Source organism: Peromyscus californicus, unplaced genomic scaffold (genome assembly GCF_007827085.1).
Source record: "Peromyscus californicus insignis strain IS unplaced genomic scaffold, ASM782708v3 Scaffold_9__1_contigs__length_137607984, whole genome shotgun sequence".
Taxonomy (NCBI): Eukaryota; Metazoa; Chordata; class Mammalia; order Rodentia; family Cricetidae; genus Peromyscus; species Peromyscus californicus.
The window spans coordinates 81677368-81698413 of NW_026294617.1; the positions used below are offsets into that span (position 1 = coordinate 81677368).

The following is a 21046-nucleotide window of genomic DNA, read 5'->3' on the forward strand; positions in this document are numbered from 1 at the left end:
TCCCTTAGCGCCTGCATAGCCTCCCAAGACTTTGAAGGCTTCCCTCTGCTCACCTCTCACAACTGGGGAACTTGGGAACAAAGGGAAGAAGGCACTGGGCTGCTCTGAAGCAGAGAAAGGGGGGGAGAGACAGGAACAGGGATGCATGGGGGAAATAAATCAAGTGGCTGCGTAATTAATTTAGAATAACTTAAGCGCTGCGCATTGAAGGGAGACAAAAGTGGTGACATTTAATGAATTGTCGGTCGATATCTCACTCATTCCAGCTGTCTTGTAAAATGTCAGCTATCTCACAAGTCCTTTTCCTTGCAGCTGAAAGGGGTGTGTGTGTGTGTGTGTGTGTGTGTGTGTGTGTGTGTGTGTGTGTGTGTGTGTGAACAACAACCACTAGGCCTGGCTTCTGCACGGTGGGTTAGCTTAGACACAATTTCAGAAGCAGGGGGTCCTGCCAGCTGCAGGGGAGAGAGACAATACCCAGAGAGCTCTGTGAGCAGCTGTTCATTCTCTCCCCGCCCCCGCCCCCGCCCAGCTGACTCATTCTCCTAGCCCTTGCTCACTTTCCTGCCATCAACTATAAAAATGCACAAGGTGTTTGTATCTGTTCATCAAGAAAGACAAGGTGGGGCTGGAGAGTTAGCTTTGTGACTGAGAACACTTGCAACCGTGAGGACCTGAGTTCTGAACCAATGTAATAGGCCAAGGGTGGTCTCACCTGAGCCTGAAATCCCAGTGTTGATAGGAAGTGGAGACAGGATGATTGGTAGGGCTTAACTGAAAAACTCAAGTTCCAGGTTTAGGGAGAGATTCTGTCTCAAAGTAATAGAGATCAGTGGTAGAGGAAGACTCCCAACACCCTTCTCTGGCCTCTGTGTGCATAAGCACAGTGCATTTGGTGCCAGCAAATACATACGTATCTCCATCTCTCTGTCTCTGTCTTTTGTCTTCATCTCTCTCTCTCTCTCTCTCTCTCTCTCTCTCTCTCTCTCTCTCTCTCTCTCTCCTTCAAACTTCCTTCAAACTTCTAACTTCTCCTTTAAACAGAGTTTTGTATTTTCCAGAGAAAACCTTAGCTGAACTCCAGTGGGAGAAAGCCAGGCCATGGTTGCTGCAGAGAACTCTGGGCTCAGAATTCCCACTGGAAGCTGACCGGCCCTTGGTTTGGTCTTGATTCTGCTTCAGAGACTAAGCGGGTAACATCCCAGCTGGATTTTCACTTTAGGGGAAAATGTGAAGACATGTGGTACCAAACTGCTCCCATCTCAGACGGACGATCGCTCTCCCTGAAAGGGCACTCCTCACTTTGGGCCCCAGCTGAGAGCCAGTCTCTCTGACCTCACGGGCTGCTTGAGGTAAGCGGGGAAGGAGCAGCTGAGGTCAAACAGAAACCTGGCTGCTGTTTGGCCCGCCCGCAAGCTGGAGCGGCCTGGGCAGATGTAGAAGTTCCAGCACCCATGGCTCATGTACCAGAGTGCAGCTTCTCTGGCTGGGAGAAGCAAAGGGCTGTGATATTCCAGACCCCTTAACAGCTCGGCCTCGGCTAAGCAGAGCTGCAGGGAGAACCAGCCACAGCCTTCCATGCTCCGCTCATATCCAGGTGTGCAGGGAGCCCATGCCAGCCCTGCAAATAAAGCCAATCACACTTCAGCTCTACTTCCCAAGGACACACATTATTAGGGAGTTCTGGTGAACCACGTGAGCACTCATGCCACTGCCTCTCTCCAGCCTGAGGAACCAGTGGGCTGTCACTAAAGCAAGCAGCCCCAACCTGTTCCCCTTGAGTTCTGTCCTTACAGGACCCTGATCTCCGTCATGGGACCCATCTTCGCTGTCACCCCAGTTCACACACACACCCCCTTACAAGTCAGAACCAACGGTCCAGTCCTCAGCCTCTCTCCAGTCCTCAGACCTCTTACATCACCGACCACGCGGTGGAGAACTGACCCACATCCTGGCTGAGCTCCCAAGTCCCCTTAAGCAAGGCCCTAAGGTGTCCTGTGCATCCTGATCCCAGCATCCCCGACAGGCCTCCCTTCTGTGGACCCCTGCAGCAGCATCCACTTGGTTAAACTCTTGACTCCCCTCCCTCAGTCTCCACATGCCGTATTTATTCAGTCTTTCTTGTTTCCCCTTTCATCCTTTCTCACTTTCCCAATCTGTCTCCAGGTCTCATGAAATCCCTTCTGGATTACTCCGGCAATCCCTCCTACTTGGAATTCCAACTGCTCATCCTCCTTTATGCCAATCCAGGAGTTGCGAACTCCAGTACCTACAGGGGATGAGCAGGTGGCATAGATGTGTAACCTGTAACATGAAGCGACAGGAACTAGGCAGTGAAGGCTCTACTTAAAGACAGCCAAATTATTTTTAATTAATTTATTTGTAGTTTATGTACATTGGTGTTTTGCCTGCATCTATGTCTGTGTGAGGGTTTTTGATCTCCTAGACAGGAGTTATAGACAGTTGTGAGCTGCCATGTGGGTGCTGGGAATTGAACCCAGGTCCCTGGAAGGACAGCCAGGGGCTCTTAACCACTGAGCCATCTCTCCAGCCTCCAAATTATTTTTTTAAGCATCACTGAACAAACTACTCATTGTGTGTCCCGTGGATTAATAACTGTGTACCCAAAACTCCCTGCACTTATCTGGTAGGTCAGCCATCATAAGACTTTGGCATACACCCTCTCCATTAACAAGGGAAACTTTGCCGACTACCCTTTTGCCCACAGGAAGAGAATGGAATAATTAATGTTTGCAGAGAGCTTTAAAAATTAGCAAGGACTTTACCGTCAGTGAAACTGACATGCTTTCATCTTCCATTCAAAGAGTGTCACAGGTCTCCATACTTGTTTCTCCAAGCCTGTGACCCCTCTGTAATTGAGCTTGTCCTCCTCTACCCAAAGAAACCCAATCCCACTCAGAGTTTGGGGCCTAACTCCACACCAGCCTCTCTGGGGAACCCAGAGGGGGACTGCCCTTCCCTCCACAGCTGAAGCTGGCACTGAATCCACACACCTATATCCATCTCTTTCTCACCACTATCCTCTACCAGGAATCCAGTCAGAGCCTTCTTATCATCTGGCTCCTTCCTGCCGCTGTCCTGCACACTTGGGTCATGGAAGATTCTGCTAGAGAGAAGAATCTATGGATGGAAGCGGACCGATGGTCAAGTTCCAGGCTTCACAGAGACTGAGGGCCAGCTCTGGAAGCGGCACTTAGACTTCCTGTGCGCCTAACTTGGTGGACATGGGACCCACGGCCCACAGAGCTTCCAATGCAGCAGTTCTGTGTTGGAGCCTAGCAATCTGTATCCCAGCTTCTGACGGTTGGTTCTGATGAGCAGGGTGAAGGTCCATGCCTTCAGGTACATTTTGGTCTCAGAATTAGAAACTGGACTTGAGTGTGAATGGTCATTCCTGAAAAGGCCTTTACCCAGCCCTGGTTCCCATGGTGATATGCTCTGAATTCCTCCCAGCAGGTAGTCACAGTAGAGGGGGGACTCAGGTCTACCCCAGGCTTAGAGTGTGGTTACTTCCCCCCACCCCTGGCATCTGTCTGGTAGCCCTTGTGCACAGCACAAACAGAAGAAGGTCTTCATGGCAGAGATGGCCACTCTAGAAGCTCTGTCCAGGGCCCTGAAGGTCACCCCCTGCTCTCACCAGGGCTATCCACCTCAGCCTCCACGACAGCAGGGTGAACCATTTACTTCCCACAACCACATCCCTACTTCTGTCTTCCAGATTGGAAAACAAAAGGGCAGACAGTTGGTCATGACTGAGAACATCTGTTTATAACCCACGCTGGGGACAGACAGGCACATGAGGAAGTCGGAGAGAGTGCTGCCCTGGCTTGGCAGCTTTTTTGGCTACCCTTCAGCTGCCCATCTTCTTCCATCAATCCTCACCTTCCCACAGGCCACAAGTGTTACCCAGGCTCCAAAAAACAAACCCCGGGGGATTTTATGAAGCAGATGCCGGACAATGAGGAACCGATGGGTTAAGAAGCTAGAAGCAAAAGCGGGGGCCTGGGTGGACATTGGTTTTAGCCACTGAGTCCAAGAATGGGAGTTTAGCTGAGCCTCCACCTCCAGGCCCATGAGAAAATATTCCAAGTTGCCCAAAGCAGGAACCTCTCTGGAGCTCCCAGCTTCCTGCTGGAGAGCGCCACACGGATTCTGCAGGAAGTTTACACCGAGTACCCCCCTAAGGGACTACCAGTCTCCTTGGGTCTCCTCTCAAGGCTGTAGCCCCATTAATATTCTCAAGGCCGGGCCCAGAGCCTCTGACTCTACTTCACCCTCTCCTCAGCCCAGTTACTCATCAGATCCTAACCATCCCATCCAAAGAATGTTCTAGACTTGTCCCCATCATCATCTGGACACCACAACATGCCTTAGTTCTGCCTCTTCCTTTTGGCCCTGGGCAGTGCGGGGGGGGGGGGGGTGTCTATTAAGGGGTCTGCAGATCCCTGCTATTCTACTGCCTACTCCTTTGGCTCCCAGCCTAGCACTCTCCATACCTAGGAGTCATCAATGTTTGAAAGAACTGTCAGAAACGGTACATTTATCTGTGATTAGTAACAAATGTAATGGGTTAGATCAGTGGTTCTCAACCTTCCTAATGCTGCAACCCTTTAATACAGTTCTTCATGTTGTGGTGACCCCAACCATACAATTATTTTCATTGCTACTTCATAACTGTAATTTTGCTACTGTTATGAATCTTAACATAAACATCTGTGTTTTCCAGTGGTCTTAGGCAACCCCTGTGAAAGGGTCGTTCAACACCCCCCCACCCCCCTGACACATACCTCCCACCCCCCACTCCCACCCCCCCCCACCCCCCAAGGGGTCAAGATCCACAGGTTGAGAACCTCTGTGCTAAGTGTTTGAAACTAAGCTGTCAGATCTACAGGGAAAAATTCATGACAGGGTTTTCCTGGCAGTAGAATGTTGAGACTCATTGTCTATCTATGTTCATACAGTCCCGGTTGGTGATTTCTCTGGAAGAAACGTCTAGCATTGTCTTTCTTAGGCCTTCCCGGCAGACTCTTGCAACGGCATTTGCACACAGAGCCCTGTGTGCTAACTTCCTCTCTTCTCTCAGGCTGCCTTCACCAAATACCTATGCATTTCCACTTCTCCAGGAGTTCACCAAAGCTCTTCCCTCATTCTAGAATGTTCTTCCATCCCTCCTTTGCCCATCGAAGCTCTTCTCATCTTCCACACTTGCTGTGGTTTGAACATGGCCCGTTCTCTCTGATATTCATGTCTAGTGACTTTTGGTGGCCATTGTGGTAGTGTGGTTAAGTGGGTCCTTTGAGAGATGCAGTCATAAGGAGGGCTTGGCTTTCTCACAGGAGTGAGCTCATTCTCATGACAGCAGGCTCATGTAGCAAGGGTGGGTTTCTATAAAGTGGAGTCACCCATTTTGTCTCTTTTTTGAATACCCACTTGCCCCGCTTTTCCACCACGTTATGACACAATAGAAGCTCCCCACCCCCCCCAGTCACAGCTGCCGGATCTTAAGACATTCAGTCCCCAGAACCATGAGCTGAATAAATATACTTTCATAATAAATTATTAAGTTTTGAATATTTGGTATAGCACCAGGAAAATGAACTAAGAGAATGTTCTTGCTCAAACACCCCTCCTATGTCTGCCCAGAGTTCTGTACCTTTCGGATCAAAATGAATAGCTCCTTTTTGTCCCTAAGTCCGATGCTTGTGCCTTTCTTCTAGAGTATAATCTAGTTAGGGTCTCTCCCATCAGAGAGCTGCTTAAGAACTGAGGTCTCTAGACTGCCATGCATACGTGTGTGACATGGAATGGGTGTTTAACTAATGTTGGTTCTCTAAAGAGAACTAGGGAGAAATGAGTAGATAATGTCTCCTACAGGCCAGCAGCACAGCAAACACAACCTGTCCCGCCCTGTGCACAGAGCACAGGGTCACTTTCAATTCTCTGAGTATGCTCTTATGGTCTCCAGAAGCCACTTAGAGCCAGGAGGGTTACCATCTACCAATGATACTAATCACATCAGCTGCCATCTGTTGAGTGATTATGATGTGCCAGGCACTATGCCCAGCCCTTCCCATACATTAAAACGATCACTTCTGCTAGCACCCTTGAGATATCTCCTGCAGTAGCGTCCTATCACATATATGAGGATGCAAGAGAAGTATGGGAAATTTCCAGGCCATGGAAGAAGCTAAGATTCCAACACAGAAGAGTCTGGTCCTACTCACTCTATCCTGCTTCCACAAGCCTGGATCCTGCTGTCCACACCCATCAGTCCTGAGCCAGTAGCACAGATGGCAGGCTCATTTCTTGCCAGAGACAGCAGAAGTCTCACAAGAGAGATTGGGCCCCTGCAGAAGGGACAGCTCACTGACCAGGCTTTCCCTGCTCTGGTCAAATCACAGGTTCCCTCAAAGACTCCCTAACCCTTCCCAGAAAATCTGGCTCAGGCCACTGAGCATCACCATAATGAAAGCTCCTCTTCTGGCCCTTGCAATCCTTCCTCTCTCTGCAGGATGGTACCTGGGATATGATGCTTCTCGTGAAGGAAGCTTTCAATATCTGGCCAGTCCTACTAAGAAGGCTTGAATACAAACTGGGCCAGCGGAAAAGGGTAATTAGGCAGAGTTTTCCTGATGAAGTGGGAGGATCAGCAGGTGTAAGCTTGGGGACCTTGGTCCTGGTGTTCATTTAATTAAGTATCGCCATTCGGTTCACACATTGGCTGCCAAGGCTTGGAGGGAAAATCCCAGCCAAACTCTTTCCTCATAACCCCTGGTGGGAACAGAGGAAAGAGGACAAGTGTGTGCTGCCTGTCCACCCTCACCCCCCCCCCCCGCCCCCGCCCCTGCCCAAATCAACAAGACAAAAACAGAGCAGCCAGAAGCCAGCCTCTTCTTCATGCTCAGCCTTTGATTACTAAAAAGAACAACCAAAAAAGAACAGAAAGAACCCTGGGGAGACAGGCTCTAGACTCCCAGGCAAACAAAAGGATTGGAGGAATGGAAAGGCATGCCTGAAAATCAGTTAGGCAATAGCTTCCAGTCATCCCATTTAAATCCTAACAAGGCCACTGCTCTGAGATAACAAAGGCCACCGTGTTTAATGAAGGGTATAAATGGTAGAAATATGAGACAGGAGCTTTTGCAAGCTGTTAATGAGGTGGATAGGAAACCTCTAAAAATAAACCAGGGCAAGTTGAAAGGGTAATTAGGGGTGCAAAAATAAACAGAGGGTGTCGAGCTGAAAGAAGTTCAAGGCAAAGGCTCCTCCAACATGTCCTCAGTAGGTAGGGCAGGAGAGGGGCAGCGCAAGAACATGGAGTCAGAACATAGACCCTCTCTGAGAACACAGGAGCTCCGGCCCCCTACAGCAACCAACTACAGTCACCACGAAGCAGGTTCTGCCTTATTTATCAAAGTGTCCCCAAAGAGACCTGAGCAAATATTAGGTGATGGGAAACTTCAAATGCCAAATAATAAAACCCAACCTGGTTCATACCTTTGAACCGACTGCCAGCAATTTGTGCCTCTGTGTGTGGGTGCATGGCTGTACAAACACACAGGTGCTTGTACCACATATTCAACCCACACACACAAATCCCTACCTACCTACTGAGATTTCCAGCCAAGGTCAGTTGCCTATGAATAGAGTGGGCGGCTGTAAACCCTTGAGGAGGATTTGAGATGTTCCGGTGTGCCTCCCACTTCCCACCTCCCACCTCCACAATGTCTTTCTCCCCTTCTCCATTACTGCCACATTAGAAAGCTGTTCTGTGGTCAAGTACATTTGGGACATTCTTGGCGTGCCCTAGTGTAAGAGATGTGTATTAATGCATCAAGAACAGACACCTCCTTTTGTTTAATTCAGCATTTCCCAAATGATTTGGGCCATGTAAAAATTTCCCACAAAATACCATTTACTAATGTCTTTATCCACTGCCCACTTCTGATTAGTAAAACTGGGGGCATTACCCTAAGAATGGTGTGGGGATAGGACTGAGGAAGGTCAACTGTGGGGCTTCCCTCTGATTCATGAGTGGGCAGACAGGTTAGTAGGTCCCATCCGGACAGGCCAGAGAGGAGCGAGGCTAGTGATGATGGGTAGAGTGGGGGAAGAGAAACCCACCCCCCAAAGAAAATGAGAAACTCTGGGGATAAACGTCCCGTCATTCATTTGCTCTCTTCCAACATGTCTGCAAACGTCAAGCAACACCAGTCCTGGTGACTACAAAGTGGTACTCCCTTAGGAGAAGAATTGCTCCTGCAGATTCTGGTCCAGGGCACAAAGCTCTGCCCTGTGAGCTCTGAATTCTTTCTGTTGCTAAGGAACTGAAAGATGGACTCATCCCAGGCTTTCACAGTTACTCCTGTAGGCTGGGTGACCCAGGCAAAGTAACTTCACCTTACTCCATCACTTAGCTCATTTGTAAAATGAGAGCAGCAGCAGCGGTAGCTTCCTCACGGAGCTGCTTAGAAGGCTTGACAGAATAAAGGCAAGTATTTACTTTTTTGTATGTCCTCCATAGTACAAGGCATTTATAATGACCAGAATAAGAAAGTGTTTCTTTCATCTGCACTTTTATTGTGTGAATTCATACACTCTCGGGTCTTAGGTACATGGAGATGTGAATGGATCTGAAAAAATGTTTGCCTAGATCTTGCTCTTGAATTTCCACTTTATGCTTATTGCTATGCTTATGCTTAAGTATAAGAAAGCAGAAGACAATGAACTTCAAGGACCCCAGAAGACCTGGAGAGCAGAGAAACCGGCTCAGCATGAAGCTCTCTTCCTCTCAGGAGCCATCAGCTCCAAAGACTTGCTTTGTTCTTATCCCATACCCCACCACCTTCCTCAGCTTACTCCCTGGCTTACCAGGGTTTAGAACCCAACTCCAGAGCCCCCTCTAGACTCTATGTGTCTTTGCTCAGATCTTAAGAGTGTTTGGATGAGCCTATCCATTCATAAGTCTAGCTCCCCAACATGAGAGATCCATCCCAAATCTCATAGCTGTGGCATTACAGAGGGAGATGTCTAAATGATACACAGAACTGTCTCTTCCGACATCACTGGACAGGACAAATAATCCAAATTTGTCAGTTTTGTTACTCTGCTCACCTGCCTGACACACAGAATCTTTTCTCTGTTCCAGTACTTTCAGGGATGCTTTTGTCTAACTTGATCACATTTATAGCTTCAAGTCACGCCTCTTCTCCCCACAGATGACAACCTAAAGGTATAGTCTACTCTCCGTTCAGAGACAGTAAGTGTCAAGAAGTCATCACAATATTCAAATTAGGTCCATGCCTCTTTTATTCCATGAGATTCTGCAACTTCTTGTCTTCAATTTGGGAAGTAAGTGGTGAATTTAACCTTGGCCATACCCCTGGCACCCAGCACAGTTGCAAAAGCAGGGAGGCAGAATTCACAATAATTATCTGCATAGGGAAAAAAAACAAAGGAGAAAGGAATAACTCTTCAGGAACCAACAACAGCATAGCATTTTTATTCAAGCATACCTTAAGTACTACTGCTACAAAGAGCCTTGGCTGCTCTGAAAGGACGGTGTCCTTGGGATAGTGCCTGTTCTTAATAGTTGAAATAAATTTGAGAACCGTGTCCATAAATTTCCTGCTGTTTAGAATGCAGGATTAGCCTCCTCAATCTGACTTTCCTTCTCTCCAACAGTGATGCCGTATTGTATGAAGAGGTGCAGCTGACAGGCAGGAGGTACGTCCTTTCCAATCTCCTCTCATCCATAGTCTAACCTTAGCTACTTAGTGGAAAGGGGTCTTTTTGTTTTGTGGGGAAGGCAGAATAGGAAATGTCTTGGAGGAGCTTTTGAGGGTGTCATGTCCCAGCAACTTCTCCCAAACAACCCTTTCCCAACAGCCCCAATATCTATCTTTGTCAATCAGGGATTTAGCATCGGCACTAGAAACTCAATGAGACAGAAAATTAGGACTAGACCACAGTTTAGCAAGGACCATTAGTTTCTGAACTTGATTCTGAGTAATCAGAGAGCTCCAGCTACAGGCAAAATGGGCTCTTTGCACCAAAATTATATAATCACCCTGCCCTTATTTTCTGATAGACAGGCCTTCCAGACAGAACCCTGTCTCTCTGCTGCTAGCCTTTAGCTAATGTCATAAGCAACCAATAGTCTTCTACATTCTCTGTTAATTCAGTCATCAAGCCTCCAATGGATTTACCTATGCATGCAGCAGGGCTTATATGTGTCTTTTATTTATTTCTCACCAAATATCACAGGCTGCAAACTTGCTGTCCTGTGGAATGTTTTTTATTATATATCATTCCAGTGATATCATAGCTTATTTTTAAGATTTTAAGGCTTTATCACTTGAAGCCCCACTTCTGATACCAATTTCTATTCTAATGAGAACTCTGGTTATAATCTCAAAAGAACTAAAATGAAAAATTTTAAGTATTTGTATTAGTCAGGGTCCTTTAAGTAATGTAACTGACAGAATATGTATTTATTTTGGGACTTATTAGAGTGGTTTACAGGCTGCGGTCCAGCTAGTCCAACAATGGCTGTCTACTAACAGAAATGCCAGGACTCCAGCAGTTGTTCAGTCCATGAGACTGGATGTCTCAGCTGATCTTTAGCATGCACTGGAGTCCTGAAGACGTAGACTCTAATACCAGTGAAGGAATGGACTTGCTATTGAGGAGACAGCAAGCTGACAAAAAGCAAGGGCTTCCTTCTTCCATGTCCTTTATATGGGCTGCCAACAGAAGGTGTGGTCCAGATTTAAGGTGGATCTTCCCACCTCAAAAGATCTGGATTAAAGGTGGGTCTTCCCACTTCAAATGATTTAGTTAAGAAAAATCCCTCACAGGTATATCCAGCATCTCGGGTTTTAGTTAATTTCAGATGTAGTTGAGTTGACAACCAAGAACACCCATCACATCACAGTATTCAATATGTAAGATATGTAAGAAAGTGTGTGTGTGTGTGTGTGTGTGTGTGTGTGTGTGTGTGTGTGTGTGTGTGTATACTTTGTCGTGTTCAAGGAATCAGGAACTGAAAATCAGAACAAAACCAGGTGTCTCCTCACTCCCTGTCTCTCTGTCTATCTGCCTTTTTCTTTCAGAGACTCAAGGACAGCGATTTGGTTTCTAAGTTCTTCATCAGTTTTCGTTTGCTCCTTCTTCCTCTCTTCTCAAGTCTTTTAGGAAGACAATAGGGGATGGCAGCTTTCTGTCTTCTCAGCAATTTACACAACCACCCGACAGCTGCCACAGCCCTAGCCTGAGAGACAGTCTCATACCGTTGTCTATTTGTGGCTGGAAGTCCCGGGTAGCTCGCTTGGATGAAACTCTTCAGAGGCAGAACATGGCTGACATTTGTTTGACCCCGACCACACAACTGACTGGTTAGCCGTTGCTGTTGTTTCTGAGAGTTGTCCCATGCCTAGTCAGCACTGACAGTCATGTGAGAACCAGGCAGTCTGTAATTCTGCCCTTTTTCTGGAATTACAGCATCCAAGAATTCATCATTAAAATATAAATAGCAGAATGTCTCGGTATCTGTGTGCACACATGTGTACATTTATTTCATCTCATGGAATCCAAAGTGCCCCCAAACATGTTATATCCCAAAGTGAAATTATCATCTCTGCACACCCCAGCCCTCCTTCTCTGCCTATGACTGTGATCTCAGTGGGTGGCACCATCGACCCTGCTGTGATTATCTAAATATAGTGTTTTGCCCTTCATGCTTTCTTCTACTCCAACCCTTATATCTAATTAAACATCAAGTCTTATTGATTTTACCTCCCAAATATCTCTTGAGTCCATCCCATTCTGTGAACCCTCCAACACTATCGTGGATCAGGCAATTATATTCTTGACTGGTTTACCCTAGCAGCCTTCTACCTGATCTCCCCTCATTCATCTTTCTCCTTCCAGATATTTCCCATACAGCATCGAGACAAATCTGCTTATGTGACCCCCTGCTTAAAACCTTTCAGCAGCACTCCAGTGTTCCAGCCCCTCGAGGATGTGGCTTCTGTCTACTGCTCCAGCCTTCCTGTTTGATCTCACTCTCAGATAGATCCTTTCTGAACAGTTTTTCAGCTCTCAGAATCCCCATTTTCACTTCTTTAGCTGCACCATGCCCAGCACCCCTCCTTGACCCGTCTTTAACTGAATTAGTATGCTTTCTGTGCATTCTCATAAGAAGCTTATCATTACTATGGTTCCTATCATTCTGTATTGTAAGTGCCTATTCCCTTGCCTGTCCGTATCTTGGGAACTTTTTAGGTGGATGTGATGGCGAATACCTATAATCCCAGTACACAGGAATCCCACAAAGGCAAGAAGGATCAGAAATTCAAAGTCACCATCTGTTACATAGCAACTCCAAGACCACTCCTTGGAGGGGGGAGAGAGAGAGAGAGAGAGAGAGAGAGAGAGAGAGAGAGACCACATAGAAAAGTTGTCTTTTTATCATTATACTTGACACATATGCTATTCAATATTGTAAAATAAAACATACATATTCATGCACACATATATGTATAACCTGCCCCATGCAGGTACTTCATCATCACAGTGACTGTTAGCATCTGTGTAGGGCCTTCTTCCTCTTCCTCCTCCTCCTCTTCCTCCTCCTCCTCCTCTTCCTCCTCCTCCTCTTCTTCTTCTCCTTCTGAAAGATACAAATTGTATGTCCTTGGATTGTCACTAAAGTCTTCCCAATCCTGGCACAATGTTAAGAAAAAAATAAAGAAGAAACCACACTCTTATTTACTTATAAGGAAGTGTGCCTTAAATATGGCAAGGTCTTATCTGTCGGCAAGTGGCTGTGGTTGGTTCCTGTTAGGAAAACCCCATGATTGGAAAGCAGGTCTCCATCTCCAGCAGCAGAGAAAAGGGCAAGAAGCAGCGAGCATGCTCTGGAGAAAGATGGGCTGCGAGTAGTGAAGTCTGAAAACTTAGAAGCTCCTGCCATTGTTAGGAGGACGGTGGAGAGCCTGGACCAGCATCCTCTAACTGCCACTTGGACACAAGGGAGGGGGTGACTTTTTGTTCCAACCATTAACGTAGGTATTATGGTCCTTAAGTGGTGATTTATAATGTTCCTAATGGCAGGGCACATAGCTGGGGCTGAGTGAGGATTAGATACAACACAGCGGCTCAGTAAGCAGCTAAAAAATCATTGACCAGGGAAAAGTTAGGTACAGGGTGACCTGATTTTCTAGAGAACAGCATGACAAGGTAGGCCTAGCAGAGGGAGGAAATCAAGGGCCAGGCTGGATGACAGAGTAAATACAGAATGGATTAAGCGGCAGCTGCCTGTGAGGGGTGAGGTCCGTCCATCTTACAGCACTGTCCCAGCTATCTGCATTTCCAGCACCACTCAGAGCCTCCTACTTAATCAATAAGACCACCACTGGTATTCTTGTTGTGTTGTTATTATTTTAGTGCTGGGAAATCAGAGCATAATAGTGACAAAAATATTTCACATACAGGGGGTAGATAGCCTCAGGAATAAAAGACATTAATTAGATTAGGTTATATCCAGGAAACCCAAGCCACTGGCCAGTGCATGATGACAGAGGCACACTTCCATTTGCATTATCAGTTGTCCAGAAAGGAAAAGAAAAGCTGCCCCAATAACAAACGGCTTACCAATAGACAGCCTTGCCTATAGACAGATCTCAAGCTGAAGCTCCTTTGCTGGGTCCGAGACTTCAGGCTGAATTAAAAGCTCCCTAAATGCTGACAGAATAGTTCTACAGATAAACATGTGTTTGCATAATTGATCCGACCACGAGTAAATGTAAGACCTGTGTTTCTCAGAGTTGTGCCCGAAGCCGTCCCTTCTATCCGGTCTGACAGCTCTGTCTGTCACTGTTGCTGTCTCCAGCCCACTCCGACCACTCTTAACCATCCCCTTTCCTCTTCGGATAACCACACGGAGCTGTAAGCCAGCCTCTGCCTACTCTCCAGTCTCCTTGTGATAGTATGACATATACGTTGTGTTTTCCTACCACAGATCCTGGATTGCAACTCCCATAATAACCCTTGTTATTTTCCTGAATGACTAGAACAATGAGCATGTGTTTTGTTGAAGCATAATAATTGGCATCTCATCCTTAGGGGCTGAAGCGGTTTCAGAGCAATAAAAATGAAAAACAATCCTTTTTTTTTTTTTTTTACAGTATAGAGGGTAGTTTGGGACCCCAGAAGTGATCCACAGAGCAATCTCTTTCTCTCTAACTTACTCCTTTTTCTCTGCAAGGTGAGCCACAGAAGTTAGAATTTCTCTTCCCCAAAGAGAATCCCAGGCCTTCTGCCTTGAAACCAACCATACAGAAATCCTCCAACAACAGGCCAATGGATACTCACTTCAGAAGGGGTCATTCCCTAAGCCCTAGAGGAAGGAATGCTGCTCAGTGAAGTCAAGGAGATTCTGGACACACATCCCTGCCAGGCTCTCATCTGCGTCTGTTAGCGTTAGCTCCCACTTTCTGTGTCCGATCACCTTCCCACACTGGCATCTATATTTCAGTCCCACTTATCCAAAGAAATCTTTACCAAACTCCAAAGGATAAGACTGGGAGAACTTCTCATCAGCTAAACACACTGAGACTTACAGGAAGATGAACAAAAATTCATTTAGGTGACGAGATGGCAGCCCATCCCAACTCCAGGATGAGATCTTGTGTTCAGGATGCTTCTTGACTTTTATCTCGAGTCTCTTAATCTGGCTGCTTATTTGTATCCTTGAAAGTAATTTTACAATAAAGCAGTAAATGTCTTTCCTTGAGTCCTTTGAGCCTCTCTAGCAAATTAACCAACCCAAAGAAGCAGTCACGAGAACCTCAATCTGTAGCCAGTTGGTCAGAAGTACGAAAGGCCCAGGCTTGCAGTTGGTACCTCAGCTGGGGACAGTCTTGGAGCATGAGCCCATAGTCTGGGAGGTCTGCTGCTATCCCCAGACCCATAGCATTGGAACTGAACTGACTTAGAGGACCTCCTGCTAACATCTGTTCCAGGAGTGATTGCTGCTGGCCAGCGGAGGAAAACCTTGCACATTTTGAGTCACAGAAGGATCTGTGTTGCGAGAATGTCATGTGTGAAACTGAGTTTAAGGTTTGTTTTCCTTTATAACACCAGACCCTACAATTCATTCTCCCCACACAACACAGTCTTGTATTTGTAACTTATTCTAGAACCATGTTTTGGGGGAAGGGCTCTGGAGAGATGATTCATCAATTAAGATCATATATTGTTCTTACAGAGGACTTGAGTTCAGTCCCAGCACCAATATCTGGCAGCTCACAACTGCTTGTAACTCCAGCTCTAGTGGATCTGATACTTTATTCTGGACTCCTGAGTACTGCATTCATCAACACACATCATCCCCATACATACAACACAACTCTCTCTCTCTCTCTCTCTCTCTCTCTCTCTCTCTCTCTCTCTCTCTCTCTGTCTCTCTCTCTCTCACACACACACACAAAAAAAAAAAAAGAAAAAAAAATGTAAAAAGGAAAAGGGCCCTCAGATATGAATTAGGGAGAATCTGAAACCCCAATTGCTTGTGTTTTCTTTTTGTAGAATATGTCAAAGAGAATCTCAGGCATCATAGCACATCACTCATATATATCCATGCATTTTTCATCTCCAGCTTCTACAGGCTTTAACCTAAAAATCATGGTATCATTGCACCTAACAAAATAAATAATAACATTATTGAATACTGACCTCTATTTAGAGTTCCTGGGTTCGTTGCAAAGACGCTTTGGAAAGGATGTCAATGAGATGGGACTCAGTGCTTGGTTTCCTCCTCAGGCTCTTTTACTCTGTAACAGCCCTCCTTCCCCTGTGTGTTCATGTCCATTGTTCTCTTGGAAATATAAACTGAGATCCTTCTTGTGATTCATAAATGTGGTGATTGAGTTTTCATGTCACTGTGAGGATAGGCTTCTTTCAAACTGTGTTACAACAGCAGGGCATTGCTTGTCTGACATGTTAAAAAGGAAAGAAATAAAATATAAGTCAGATCCAGTCAGTCTGGGCTTAATTCCTCCCCCCCCCCCCGCCCCCCGCAGCAGACTCTTATTCTTACAGGTAGCATAAAGCCCAAACCTTCACCACACCCTAGGCCCCTCCTGATGGCTGCCTGGCTACCTCTCAGAGGCTCTTCAGCACAGTCCATTCCAAACCTGTTTTTACCCACGATTGTGTACTTACCTTTCCAACTGCCCAGAATGCTTTATCCTCTCCATATCCTGTGGAAGTGGCTTCATGCCCAGTGCCTGATAGGAGATAGATGACTTCCCTGTGACATGTTATGAATGAGCTCTTCTTCCCCCAGGCTGCCCTACATCACATCACCTTGTTCCCATTTCTTCGTGGAGTTTATTACTGTCTGAAATCACGCTCTCCTTAATGCATTTGCTTCCCCATGTAATGGGATGTTAGAATGGAAGTCCCTTAGCTAAACACTGAAGAAATAAATGTGAACTATTGAGGCTAGGTAACCACCTATAAAAATCTACAAAGGGAATGGTCACGAATCCTTCCCTGATTCATGGTGCCTTCAGCTAGATCAAAAAATGCAGGGAAACAAAAGGGGGATTTATGGAGGATTTCCCTGGAAGGAGTTGTTGCTGTCCTGAGAGGCATGTGGGTATTGCAGAGACAGGGCCATTTAGAGACATTGCAACTGCTTTCCATGGTTAGTGGGATGGGAGATGTGCATCAGATATGAGACTGTATTGAGTCTTGCCTGAGAAGACTAAAGTGGGTATCCTGGGGAAACAGCAGAGCAGGTACTGTCCTGGGCTCTGTCTGCAGCTACAAAGCCTGCTGTGATAAGAGATGTCTGAGTATTTGCTATGGACCCATGTAGACTGTCTCAGTCCATTTTGAAGCCATTAGATCTGAATACTTGAGACTGAGAAATCAATAGAGAACAGAACTCTTGGTCTCAGTGTGGTGGAAGCTGGGAAGTCAAAGATCGAAGTGCCGGGAGGTTTGGGTATCTCATGAGCATCCAGTTCCTACTACCCAAATGACACCTCGAATGTCGGAGGGAGAAGAGGGGAAAAGGCCATTTTTCCACATGGCAAAAGAACAAACTAGAGAGAGGGCCTGTTCCCATGAGTCCATCTCATGGCATCACTAATCTTGTTATGGGGCAGAGCTAACACCTAAAACCTTCCTGGAGCTCCACCTCTCACATCTGAAGAATTGGGGATCAAATTTCCAACATATAAATGTTGCCATACATACAAACTGTACCCTGAGCCATACAAGAAAAATCAGAAAGGATTTTTGGGTTCTGGTTTCCTAGAGATACAATGACCCAGCTAAGATCTGTTCTTCCTAGAAGCTGAGGAAGCGCAAGCATCACTCACCAGGAGCGTGCAGAGAGGCTCAGCCTGGACCATCTGCGGGCCCCAGACACAAAATCTCTCAGCCTGCTAAGAACAGTACATTCCCTTGCCACTTTCCACACACATATAATCTCCACCCTCTATAGGAAGTGAAATACCAGCCAGGAAGAGGGGCAGATAAGGAGGTAAATAAGAGAAAGCAGAGTTGGCTATATCCATGTTCCAAGAGTCAGAAAGTGATCTACCGTAATTCAAAAGTGCTGACTCAACCTCTGCATAGAATTGAAGGATCTTTTTAAAATAAATAATCCTTTCCAGAGTTCCTGCAGCGCAATCAGCATGAGTTATACAAAAAATTCCTTTCTCTTTATTTTATTTCATGCTTCAGATTTTTTTGTTTTGTTTTGTTTTTGTTTTTTGAGACAGGGTTTCTCTGTGTCGTTTTGGTGCCTGTCTTAGATCTCACTCTGTAGACCAGGCTGGCCTCGAACTCACAGAGATCCACCTGCCTCTGCCTCCCGAGTACTGGGATTAAAGGCATGTGCCACCACTACCCAGCTGCTTCAGATTTTTGAGACAGGGTCCCGGGTCATGCTAGGCTGGCCTTTAACTCACTATATAGCCAGAGATGTCCTTGAATTGCTGATTCTCCTGCCTCTACTTCCCAAATCCTGGGGTTACAGGTTTGCATCAGGGTACTTGGTTGGTATGCAGGGCTGGGGATTGAATCCAGGGCTTTATGAGTGCTAGGCATACACTCTACCAACTAGGCTACACCCCCAGCTGAAGCATCTGATTATTGCCTTTCAGTGGTCATTTGGATTTTTAATCTTTATTTTTTACTCAGTGTGCGTGTGTATGTGTGTGTGTGTGTGTGTGTATAAGTGCCCATGAAGGCCAGGAGAGGGTATCAGATCCCCAGGAGCTGGTGTTGTAGGTTGTTGTAATTGGAGAATGCTAGAACCCAAGCTCTAGTCTTCTGGAAGAGCAATACACATTCTTAACCACTGAGCCATCTCTCCAGTCCCTCATTTCATTTTTTAAAAAGATTTATTTATTATGTACATAGTGTTCTGCTTGCATGTGTCTCCGCAGGCCAGAAGAGGGCACCAGATCTCATTACAGATGGTTGTGAGCCACCATGTGGGTGCTGGGAATTGAACTCAGGACCTCTGGAAGAGCAGCCAGTGCTCTTAACCGCTGAGCCATCTCTCCAGCCCTGATTTCAGTTTTTAAACTGAGGCTCTTTCACCAGTTTAAAGTGACCAAAGAATTGTCCATCATCTACAAATGGGAAGGACAACCATGGGGTCTGGCATATTTCCCCTACAGGAACAGATTGCTGTCCTGAGCAGACATCAAGCAGGCACTAGAAACTGAAAGCACATTCTGTTTTGATGTTGCACAATAAGTACTTAGCCTGACAGCTTGTCTCTGTCGACTGGCACATAAGCCCCACAAGACTGAACTCTGTCACCTAGACATTGTATCACCAAAGTTAAAACGAAGGTCTAGAACCCCATAAAGATGGTAAGATATCAGGGAGCTGGTGAGATGGCTCAGTGGTTAAGAGCACTGGCTGCTCTTCCAGAGGATGCGGGTTTAATTCCTAGCACCCACATGGCAGCTCACAACTGCCTGTAACTCCAGTTCCAGGGGGTCTGACACCCTCACACAGACATACATGCAGGCCAAACCAGTTCACATAAAACAAGAATATACAAATCATTTAAAAATGGTTAAAGAAAGAAAACATTTTTAAAAAGGTTTTAAAGTATCATCCTGATTGATTAGCAGATTCATCATTACATTCCCAGTCATTTTCCTATAGCAGAGCTTCTGCTTTGAGCCATTGAAAGTTACAAGTATAGGGGGCTGGAGAGATGACTCAGAGGTTAAGGGCACTGACTGCTCTTCCAGAGGTCCTGAGTTCAATTCCCAACTCCCACATGGTAGCTCACAACCATCTGTAATGAGATCTGGTACCCTCTTTGGGCCTGCAAGGACACTTGCAAGCAGAACACTGTATACATAATAAATAAATCTTTAAAAAAAAAAAGTTACTCGGATAGTTATCCTAGATAAGTTGTCATGACGATACCCCATAATTTGATTGGGTTAAAATAAAGCTATATTTCTCGTTTGTGAAAGATCCAAAAGTAACATTCCCAAGCTGTCCAAGCTGTTCCCTCCAGCAGTGGCTCAGGGGTCCAGGTTCCTTCTATCTTGCCAGTGTCCTGACCAGTTATCATCACATGGTTTCCAAGGCGCCTGGAGAGGGCGGCTGAAATTCACCTCCAGCTCAGAAATGACACAGCCCCCATCTCTGCTTACACTGTTTTAGCCAGACCTAGTCTTTTGAACCCAGCTAGAGAGAACTTGGAGCGTTTGGGTGTTTGGCTAGACAGCTTCAATCTCCAGTACTTCTAACGTGGAAGTAGAGCTTGCATCCTTGAGGGTCAGTTAGCTTCCTGCATGGAGAGGCTGGAGAGGCGACTCAGTGGCTAAGGGATCTTACAGAGGACCTGGGTTGGATTCCTAGCACCCACTTTAGGTAGATCACAACTGCCTGAAACTCCAGTCCCAGGTGATCCAGCGTCCTTTGCATCACACATATTCAAAATTTCCACAAACTGGTTGTTAACCCTGCCACTCGACCCCCAGCCCCTGCTGTTCCATGTTCGCCCCCACCGGCTCTTGCCTGTGATTTATAGTTCCCACTCATCAACCAGATCCTCCACCAAAACTGTTTTCTGAGCTTTTTCTGACCAGAGCACCCGGATCCGGGGAACAGTAGGCTGGTCCTGGGGATGCCTGGCTGCCCAGGTGTGCACCATGGGAGGGCGTTTGTCCACCATCCGTCCCAGCTTTATCAATTTAACATTTGACAGTTCAGAACCGAATAAGAGATCTCCCTTGGGAACAGCTTGTGTTAGCCAGAGGATGCTGCTCTGTTTAGCTACCACAGAAAATATCACTGTTAGATAGGGTCACCTACCCAGGGTAAGAAACTTGAGTGATTCTATGTGGCCAGAAAAGTTCCTCACTGAGCAGAGACCACCCCCCAGTAGTTCTAGAGGCCTCTCAACATCTTAATATTTCTCTCTGCTGCATAGTTTGAGAACCTCTTATAAGCAGCAGCTTAGCTGAGGACAATGGCAAGAGACTTGGTTCCTTCTTGAAAACTGGAAACCGGGGTGTGGCTCGGTGGAAGAGTGCTTATCTAGCATACACAAGACCCTACATTCAAACACTATAAAACAGAAAGAAAAAAATCAGTATTTAGCTGGGCATCGTATGTGCTTTCCCTTGTCATACTCCAATTCTTATGTAATTATTTCGTTTTTACTGTTATTATTATAATGAGAGCAATATTTGGAAAAGTGATTAATGTGCTTTTCTCATGCCTTTCAGTGGATCTGACCTTTTCCCATGCTTGGTCCCAAGTATCCATCTGTCTGGGGAAAGATTAAATTGTTATGGAATGATACAAAAAGAAATAAGAAGTTAATATTCTGCTATTGACGTTTAAAGTGAGATTTCTCTGAAAGGCACTGACCCTTGAATCCAGGCAATTACCCTGTGAGGGGGAGAACAGAGGGTGGCAAAAATGACAGACAGAGGTGCAGTGTCCAGGCCTAATCCAGGGTCTG

At 46.1% G+C, this 21046-nt stretch overlaps 1 long non-coding RNA gene and 1 other non-coding gene across 2 annotated transcripts; one reads left to right on the forward strand and one right to left on the reverse strand.

Moving 5' to 3' along the window:
• Positions 1–8598: 8598 nt before the first annotated feature.
• Positions 8599–19265, reverse strand: LOC128106431 (uncharacterized). The gene is made up of 5 exons (XR_008216705.1): positions 16246–19265; positions 15757–16015; positions 12539–14771; positions 11310–11508; positions 8599–9452 (listed from the first exon to the last, which is right to left on the reverse strand). It is a non-coding gene; the product is annotated as an uncharacterized LOC128106431 (long non-coding RNA).
• Positions 15918–16021, forward strand: LOC128106827 (small nucleolar RNA U13). Its single transcript, XR_008216872.1, has one exon. It is a non-coding gene; the product is annotated as a small nucleolar RNA U13 (small nucleolar RNA).
• Positions 19266–21046: the final 1781 nt, after the last annotated feature.